Raw genomic sequence first — 9,988 nt, forward strand, 5'->3', positions numbered from 1 at the left:
CAGTTGTTCATCTTATGTTGATCTATTTAACACTAGTTTCGGCACGTTTTTGTAACGCATTATTACACTGGCGCTAATATTTATAATAGTTTTACTTATTTTCAGGCCCGGCATGGCCAGGTGGGTCAAGGCGTTCGACTCGTAACTCGAGGGGCGCGGGTTCGAAACCCTGTCACACCAAACATACTCACCTTTCAGCCGTGGGGGCGTTATCATTACGTTACGGTCAATCCCACTATTCATAAGTAAAAGAGTAGTCCAAGAGTTGGCGGTGGGTGGTGATGACCAGCTGCCTTCCCTCTAGTCTTATACTGCTAAATTAGGGATGTCGCTCGTCCACAGCTCTCGTGTAGCTTTGCCACCAGATTGTTTTATCTTATCACTTACTAGCAAATGATAGGAAAAATGTGCTTCTATTTTTTATTGAGATAATAAACATTAAAAGTGCAACAAAATACATAAATGTGCCAATATTGAAAAAAAGACCTACTGTTTTCAAGAAGTCTCTCAATATGAAATTTGGTGGGGGTCTAACCCTCTCATGACTATCTTCATGCTATCCTGTGTCACTGCACCAAGTTTGATGCTTATTGTTCAAGAAATGTTGAAATGTAAACGTTGGGTAGATATACAACATGCATTTTTTTTTCCCCCGTACCTCTGCCCCCTCTAGTGGCACAGCGGAATGTCTGCGGACTTACAACGCTATAGACCACGTTTCGATATCCGTGTTGGACATAGCACAGACAGTCCGTTTGTGTTTCACTACAAATATGTTTAGTGATTCCAAAACTTATGTCTGTCATTTGATGTTAAGATAAATAATGGGCTGTTTGTGATATGTCTACTATAAATATCGAAGTCCACTTCTTAAGCTATAAACTTTCAAAGTTACAGCCTAGCCACCAGGAAGCTATCTATTAAAACATTTTTTATACTCACATATTTTATTGTTTTACCTATTTATCAACAGGCTTAGTTTTTAGTTCACGTTTTTCAGAATAAAACACAGTAAATGTATTTTTTAATTACAAAATGTATTAATACTGATAATAAATACGTCAGTGCACCAGATATAAAGTAGAAATTCAGCCCCTCATCTTCAACGATACTGATCGCCATCAAGCGGTAAAAATATAAACAAATACTAGTTGTATTTGGTGATTAAAAATGCTTAAATCACCGCAAAAATACATGTTAAGTCTACGGACTTTAAACATGAAATTCCATAATACCAGTGCACAAATAGCTCATTGTGTAACATTGCGCTTAAAAAATAAAAACAGCATGAGAAAATTATTTGTTTATTTTCACCATGAACATTTTCTATAAGACAACCGTACGTTTTGGTACCAATATTTTTTACATTACTTGAAATATTCATGAAATAATAAATAAAGTAAATTCTGTTTCCTCATGCTCAGTGCCACCTAGGTGGATTATTTCTCCCACTAACAAATCAGCGGTCGAAGGTCGAGACATTTATTTAGACTGCTCAGCTAGTGGTTCGCCGCGACCCGTGATAACATGGAGAAAATCCAAAGGTAAAGTAATAATGAGATTTGTAGTTTCGTTATAATTTATGTAAAGAGAAAGTCGAACTCGGTACAAAGTGTTTAACATGTAATAGGCCTAACTGTAATGTCTTGTGGAAAGTGTAATTAATTACGACCGTGCGTCACTGGCTTGGGAATGTTTATAAAACACCGCAAAAACAGTTTTCTGTAACTTTATTTAAAATCCAAAGGTAAAGTAATAATGAGATTTGTAGTTTCGTTATAATTTATGTAAAGAGAAAGTCGAACTCGGTACAAAGTGTTTAACATGTAATAGGCCTAACTGTAATGTCTTGTGGAAAGTGTAATTAATTACGACCGTGCGTCACTGGCTTGGAAATGTTTATAAAACACCGCAAAAACAGTTTTCTCTAACTTTATTTAAAATCCAAAGGTAAAGTAATAATGAGATTTGTAGTTTCGTTATAATTTATGTAAAGAGAAAGTCGAACTCGGTACAAAGTGTTTAACATGTAATAGGCCTAACTGTAATGTCTTGTGGAAAGTGTAATTAATTACGACCGTGCGTCACTGGCTTGGAAAAGTTTATAAAACACCGCAAAAACAGTTTTCTGTAACTTTATTTAACGTAACTAAAACCAATAAACTAGACAAAGAAGGTTTTTAATCAAACGTTACTCACTGTAAATATGTAAACATGTGTAACAACCGTACAGAGTGAATAAAAGAACTTGTGTAACACCCGTACAGAGTCAATAAGTGAACTTATGTAACACCTCAACACAGTAAATATGTATATTTGTATAATATGTTTACCGTGAACTCTCAAAATTGTGTAACGTGTACATATGATGTGAACTTGTATAACGTGTATATATCATGTAAACTTATGCAACATGTGCAGACAGCTCCTAAACTTCTATAACATATGTATGTGTTCATGTAATATGTGTATATGATGGACGTGAAAACTTGTGTAACGTGTGTAAAAAGCTTATGTAACATGAGTATACATTCAATGTATGTGCATGTGTAACACTGGTCTTCTGTGAATTTACATCTATGGTAAACAATATACTTCAACATAAATATATATATTTTTGTTCTTAGAACGTCACATGATTTTTTATCCAGTAGTTATTACAATATAACTCCCATCGTGAAGTACTTGAAACTGTATAATAGTCGAGTTTCCGTATGAGACTGTAATCGTATTTGATGTACAGATCAGAAAGACATTACTCTGATTAAAATGTAAGCTAAGATAGGAGACAAAAAATCAGTCATGTTGTGATACTTTCATGTCTTCCAGGAGAAAATCCAGGAGATTTTGTTTATTTATACTCGAACTCCCGAGTGCAAATCTTTGGAAACGGTACACTGCTTTTCCGAAACGTTCAGGAATCAGATGAGGGTTATTTACTGTGTCAAGCAACGAACCGTATCGGTATTGGACTACGACAGCTTACTTTTCTTGAAGTTCAGGGTAAGGAAGTTCATGTATTGTTACTAGTTTTATTGTGGTCTGATATCACCTGTGATTTATTGATAAGTAATGTATTGTTACTAGTTTTATTGTGGTCTGATATCACATGTGATTTATTGATAAGTAATGTATTGTTACTACTTTTATTGTGGTCTGATATCACATGTGATTTATTGATAGGTCATGTATTGTTACAAGTTTTATTATGGTCTGATATTACCTGTTATTTATTGATAGGTCATGAACTGTCACTAGTTTTATTGTAGTGTGATATAACCTGTGATTTATTGATAGGTCATGTATTTTTACTCGTTTTATTGTGATCTGATATCACATGGGATTTATAGATACGTCATGTATTGTTACTAGTTTTTTTATGGTCTGATATCACCTGTGATTTATTGATAGAACATGTATTGTTACTAGTTATATTGTGGTCTGATATCTCCTGCGATTTATTCATAAGTAATGTATTGTTACTTGTTTCTTTATGGTCTGATATCACATTGATTTATTGATAGGACATGTATTGTTACTAGTTTTATTGTGGTCTGATATATCCTGTGATTTATTCATAGGTTATGTATTGTTACTAGTTTTATTGTGGTCTGATATCACCTGTGATTTATTGATAGGTCATGTATTGTTACTAGTTTTATTGTGGTCTGATATCACCTGTGATTTTTTGATAAATTATGTATTGTTACTAGTTTTATTGTGGTCTGATATCACCTGTGATTTACTGAGAGGTCATGTATTCTTACTAGTTTTATTGTGGTCTGATATATCCTGTGATTTATTGATATGTTATGTATAGTTACTAGTTTTATTGTGGTCTAGTATATCCTGTGATTTATTGATAGGTCATGTATAGTTACTGGTTTTATTGTGGTCTGATATCTCCTGTGATTTATTGATAACTAATGTATTGTTACTAGTTTTATTGTGGTCTGATATCACCTGTGATTTATTGATAAATAATGTATTGTTACTAGTTTTATTGTGGTCTGATATCACCCGTGATTTATTGATGGGTCATGAACTGTCACTATTTTTATTGTGGTCTGATATAATCTCTGATTTATTGATGGGTCCTGTATAGTTACTAGTTTTATTGTAGTCTGATATCACCTGTGATTTATTGATAGGTTATGTATTGTTACTAGTTTTATTGTGGTCTGATATCACCTGTGATTTATTGATAGGTTATGTATTGTTACTAGTTTTATTGTGGTCTGATATCACCTGTGATTTATTTAAAGGTCATGTATTGTTACTACTTTTATTGTGGTGTGATATCTCCTGTGATTTATTGATAAGTAATGTATTGTTACTAGTTTTATTGTGGTCTGATATCACCTGTGATTTATTGATAGGTTATGTATTGTTACTAGTTTTATTGTGGTCTGATATCACCTGTGATTTATTTAAAGGTCATGTATTGTTACTAGTTTTATTGTGGTCTGATATCTCCTGTGATTTATTGATAAGTAATGTATTGTTACTAGTTTTATTGTGGTCTGATATCACCTGTGATTTATTGATAGGTCATGTATTGTTACTAGTTTTATTGTGGTCTGATATCACCTGTGATTTATTGATAGGTCATGTATTGTTACTAGTTTTATTGTGGTCTGATATCACCTGTGGTTTATTGATAGGTTTTGTATTGTTACTAGTTTTATTGTGGTCTGATATCACCTGTGATTTATTGATAGGTTATGTATTGTTACTAGTTTTATTGTGGTCTGATATCACCTGTGATTTATTGATAGTTCATGTATTGTTACTAGTTTTATTGTGGTCTGATATCACCTGTGATTTATTGATAGGTCATGTATTGTTACTAGTTTTATTGTGGTCTGATATCACCTGTGATTTATTGATAGGTCATGTATTGTTACTAGTTTTATTGTGGTCTGATATCACCTGTGATTTATTGATAAGTAATGTATTGTTACTAGTTTTATTGTGGTCTGATATCACCTGTGATTTGTTCGGTCATGTATTGTTACTAGTTTTATTGTGGTCTGATATCACCTGTGATTTATTGATAGGTCATGTATTGTTACTAGTTTTATTGTGGTCTGACATCACCTGTGGTTTATTGATTGGTTATGTATTGTTACTAGTTTTATTGTGGTCTGATATCACCTGTGATTTATTGATAGGTTATGAATTGTTACTAGTTTTATTGTGGTCTGATATCACCTGTGATTTATTGAGATGTCATGTATTGTTACTAGTTTTCATGTGGTCTGATATCAACTGTGATTTATTGATAAGTAATGTATTGTTACTAGTTTTATTGTGGTCTAATATCACCTGTGATTTATTGATAGGTCATGTATTGTTACAAGTTTTATTGTGATCTCATATTTCCTGTGATTTATTGATAAGTAATGTATTGTTACAAGTTTTATTGTGGTCTGATATCACATGGGATTTATTGATAAGTAATGTATTGTTACTAGTTTTATTGTGGTCTAATATCACCTGTGATTTATTGATAGGTCATGTATTGTTACAAGTTTTATTGTGATCTCATATTTCCTGTGATTTATTGATAAGTAATGTATTGTTACAAGTTTTATTGTGGTCTGATATCACCTATGATTTATTTTAAGGTCATGTATTGTTACTCGTTTTATTGTGATCTTATATCACATGGGATTTATTGACAGGTCATGTATTGTTAGTGGTTTTATTATGGTCTGATATCACTTGTGATTTATTGATAGGACATGTATTGTTACTAGTTTTATTCTGGTCTGATATCACCTGTGATTTATTGATAGGTTATGTATTGTTACTAGTTTTATTGTTGTCTGATATCACCTGTGATTTATTGATAAGTAATGTATAGTTACTAGTTTTATTCTGGTTTAGTATATCCTGTAATTTATTTATAGGCCATGTATAGTAACTAGTTTTATTGTGATCTGATATCATCTGTGATTTATTGATGGGTCATGTATAGTTACTAGTTTTGTTGTGGTCTGATATCTCCTGTGATTTATTAATAGGTCATTAACTGTCACTGGTTTCATTGTGGTCTGATATCACCTGTGATTTATTGATAGGTCATGTATAGTTACTAGTTTTATTGTGATTTGATATCTTTTGCAATTTATTGATGGGTCATGAACTGTCACTAGTTTTTTTGTCGTCTGATGTCACCTGTGATTTATTGATAAGTAATGTATAGTTACTAGTTTTATTGTGGTCTGATATCTCCTGTGATTTATTAATAGGTCATGTATAGTTACTTGTTATATTGTGATTTATTGATGGGTCATGTATAGTTACTAGTTTTATTGTGGTCTGATATCTCCTGAATTTATTGATAAGTAATGTACTGTTACTAGTTTTATTGTGGTCTAATATCACCTGTGATTTATTGATAGGTCATGTATTGTTACAAGTTTTATTGTGATCTTATATTTCCTGTGATTTATTGATAAGTAATGTATTGTTACTAGTTTTATTGTGGTCTGATATCACCTATGATTTATTGTAAGGTCATGTATTGTTACTCTTTTTATTGTGATCTTATATCACATGGGATTTATTGACAGGTCATGTATTGTTACTGGTTTTATTATGGTCTGATATCACTTGTGATTTATTGATAGGACATGTATTGTTACTAGTTTTATTGTGGTCTGATATAATCTGTGATTTATTGATGGGTCATGCATAGTTACTAGTTTTATTGTGGTCTGATATCACTTGTGATTTATTGAAAAGTAATGCATAGTTACTAGTTTTGTTGTGGTCTGATATCTCCCGTGATTTATTAATAGGTCATTAACTGTCACTGGTTTCATTGTGGTCTGATATCACCTGTGATTTATTGATAGGTCACGTATAGTTACTAGTTTTATTGTGGTCTAGTATATCCTGTGATTTATTGATAGGTAATGTATAGTTACTAGTTTTATTGTGATTTGATATCTTTTGCGATTTATTGATGGGTCATGAACTGTCACTAGTTTTATTGTTGTCTGATGTCACCTGTGATTTATTGATAAGTAATGTATAGTTTATAGTTTTATGTGGTCTGATATCTCCTGTGATTTATTAATAGGTCATGTATAGTTACTAGTTTTATTGTGGTCTGATATCTCCTGAATTTATTGATAAGTAATGTATTGTTACTAGTTTTATTGTGGTCTAATGTCACCTGTGATTTATTGATAGGTCATGTATTGTTACAAGTTTTATTGTGATCTTATATTTCCTGTCATTTATTGATAAGTAATGTATTGTTACTAGTTTTATTGTGGTCTGATATCACCTATGATTTATTGTAAGGTCATGTATTGTTAATCGTTTTATTGTGATCTTATATCACAAGGGATTTATTGACAGGTCATGTATTGTTACTGGTTTTATTATGGTCTGATATCACTTGTGATTTATTGATAGGACATGTATTGTTACTAGTGTTATTGTGGTCTGATATCATCTGTGATTTATTGATGGGTCATGTATAGTTACTAGTTTTATTGTGGTGTGATATCACTTGTGATTTATTGAAAAGTAATGTATAGTTACTAGTTTTGTTGTGGTCTGATATCTCCTGTGATTTATTAATAGGTCATTAACTGTCACTGGTTTCATTGTGGTCTGATATCACCTGTGATTTATTGATAGGTCATGTATTGTTACTACTTTTATTGTGGTGTGATATCTCCTGTGATTTATTGATAGGTCATGTATTGTTACTACTTTTATCGTGGTGTGATATCTCCTGTGATTTATTGATAAGTAATGTATTGTTACTAGTTTTATTGTGGTCTGATATCACCTGTGATTTATTGATAGGTCATGTATTGTTACTAGTTTTATTGTGGTCTGATATCACCTGTGGTTTATTGATAGGTTTTGTATTGTTACTAGTTTTATTGTGGTATGATATCACCTGTGATTTATTGATAGGTTATGTATTGTTGCTAGTTTTATTGTGGTCTGATATCATCTGTGATTTATTGATAGTTCATGTATTGTTACTAGTTTTATTGTGGTGTGATATCACCTGTGATTTATTGATAGGTCATGTATTGTTACTACTTTTATCGTGGTGTGATATCTCCTGTGATTTATTGATAAGTAATGTATTGTTACTAGTTTTATTGTGGTCTGATATCACCTGTGATTTATTGATAGGTCATGTATTGTTACTAGTTTTATTGTGGTCTGATATCACCTGTGGTTTATTGATAGGTTTTGTATTGTTACTAGTTTTATTGTGGTATGATATCACCAGTGATTTATTGATAGGTTATGTATTGTTGCTAGTTTTATTGTGGTCTGATATCATCTGTGATTTATTGATAGTTCATGTATTGTTACTAGTTTTATTGTGGTGTGATATCACCTGTGATTTATTGATAGGTCATGTATTGTTACTACTTTTATTGTGGTATGATATCATCTCTGATTTATTGATGGGTCATGTATAGTTACTAGTTTTATTGTGGTCTGATATCACTTGTGATTTATTGAAAAGTAATGTATAGTTACCAGTTTTGTTGTGGTCTGATATCTCCTGTGATTTATTAATAGGTCATTAACTGTCACTGGTTTCATTGTGGTCTGATATCACCTGTGATTTATTGATAGGTCATGTATAGTTACTAGTTTTATTGTGGTCTAGTATATCCTGTAATTTATTGATAGGTAATGTATAGTTACTAGTTTTATTGTGGTCTGATATCTCCTGTGATTTATTAATAGGTCATGTATAGTTACTTGTTATATTGTGATTTATTGACAGGTCATGTATTGTTACTGGTTTTATTATGGTCTGATATCACTTGTGATTTATTGATAGGTCATGTATAGTTACTAGTTTTATTGTGGTCTAGTATATCCTGTGATTTATTGATAGGTAATGTATAGTTACTAGTTTTATTGTGATTTCATATCTTTTGCGATTTATTGATGGGTCATGAACTGTCACTAGTTTTATTGTTGTCTGATGTCACCTGTGATTTATTGATAAGTAATGTATAGTTAATAGTTTTATGTGGTCTGATATATCCTGTGATTTATTAATAGGTCATGTATAGTTACTAGTTTTATTGTGGTCTGATATCTCCTGAATTTATTGATAAGTAATGTATTGTTACTAGTTTTATTGTGGTGTAATATAACCTGTGATTTATTGATAGGTCATGTATTGTTACAAGTTTTATTGTGATCTTATATTTCCTGTGATTTATTGATAAGTAATGTATTGTTACTAGTTTTATTGTGGTCTGATATCACCTATGATTTATTGTAAGGTCATGTATTGTTACTCGTTTTATTGTGATCTTATATCACATGGGATTTATTGACAGGTCATGTATTGTTACTGGTTTTATTATGGTCTGATATCACTTGTGATTTATTGATAGGACATGTATTGTTACTAGTTTTATTGTGGTCTGATATCATCTGTGATTTATTGATGGGTCATGTATAGTTACTAGTTTTATTGTGGTCTGATATCACTTGTGATTTATTGAAAAGTAATGTATAGTTACTAGTTTTGTTGTGGTCTGATATCTCCTGTGATTTATTAATAGGTCATTAACTGTCACTGGTTTCATTGTGGTCTGATATCACCTGTGATTTATTGATAGGTCATGTATAGTTACTAGTTTTATTGTGGTCTACTATATCCTGTGATTTATTGATAGGTAATGTATAGTTACTAGTTTTATTGTGATTTGATATCTGTTGCGATTTATTGATGGGTCATGAACTGTCACTAGTTTTATTTTTGTCTGATGTCACCTGTGATTTATTGATAAATAATGTATAGTTACTAGTTTTATTGTGGTCTGATATCTCCTGTGATTTATTAATAGGTCATGAACTGTCACTAGTTTTATTGTGGTCTGATATCACCTGTGATTTATTGATAGGTCATGTATAGTTACTTGTTATATTGTGATCTGATATCATCTGTGATTTATTGATGGGTCATGTA

This window comes from Tachypleus tridentatus, chromosome 3, assembly GCF_004210375.1.
Source record: "Tachypleus tridentatus isolate NWPU-2018 chromosome 3, ASM421037v1, whole genome shotgun sequence".
In the NCBI taxonomy this organism is placed as follows: domain Eukaryota; kingdom Metazoa; phylum Arthropoda; class Merostomata; order Xiphosura; family Limulidae; genus Tachypleus; species Tachypleus tridentatus.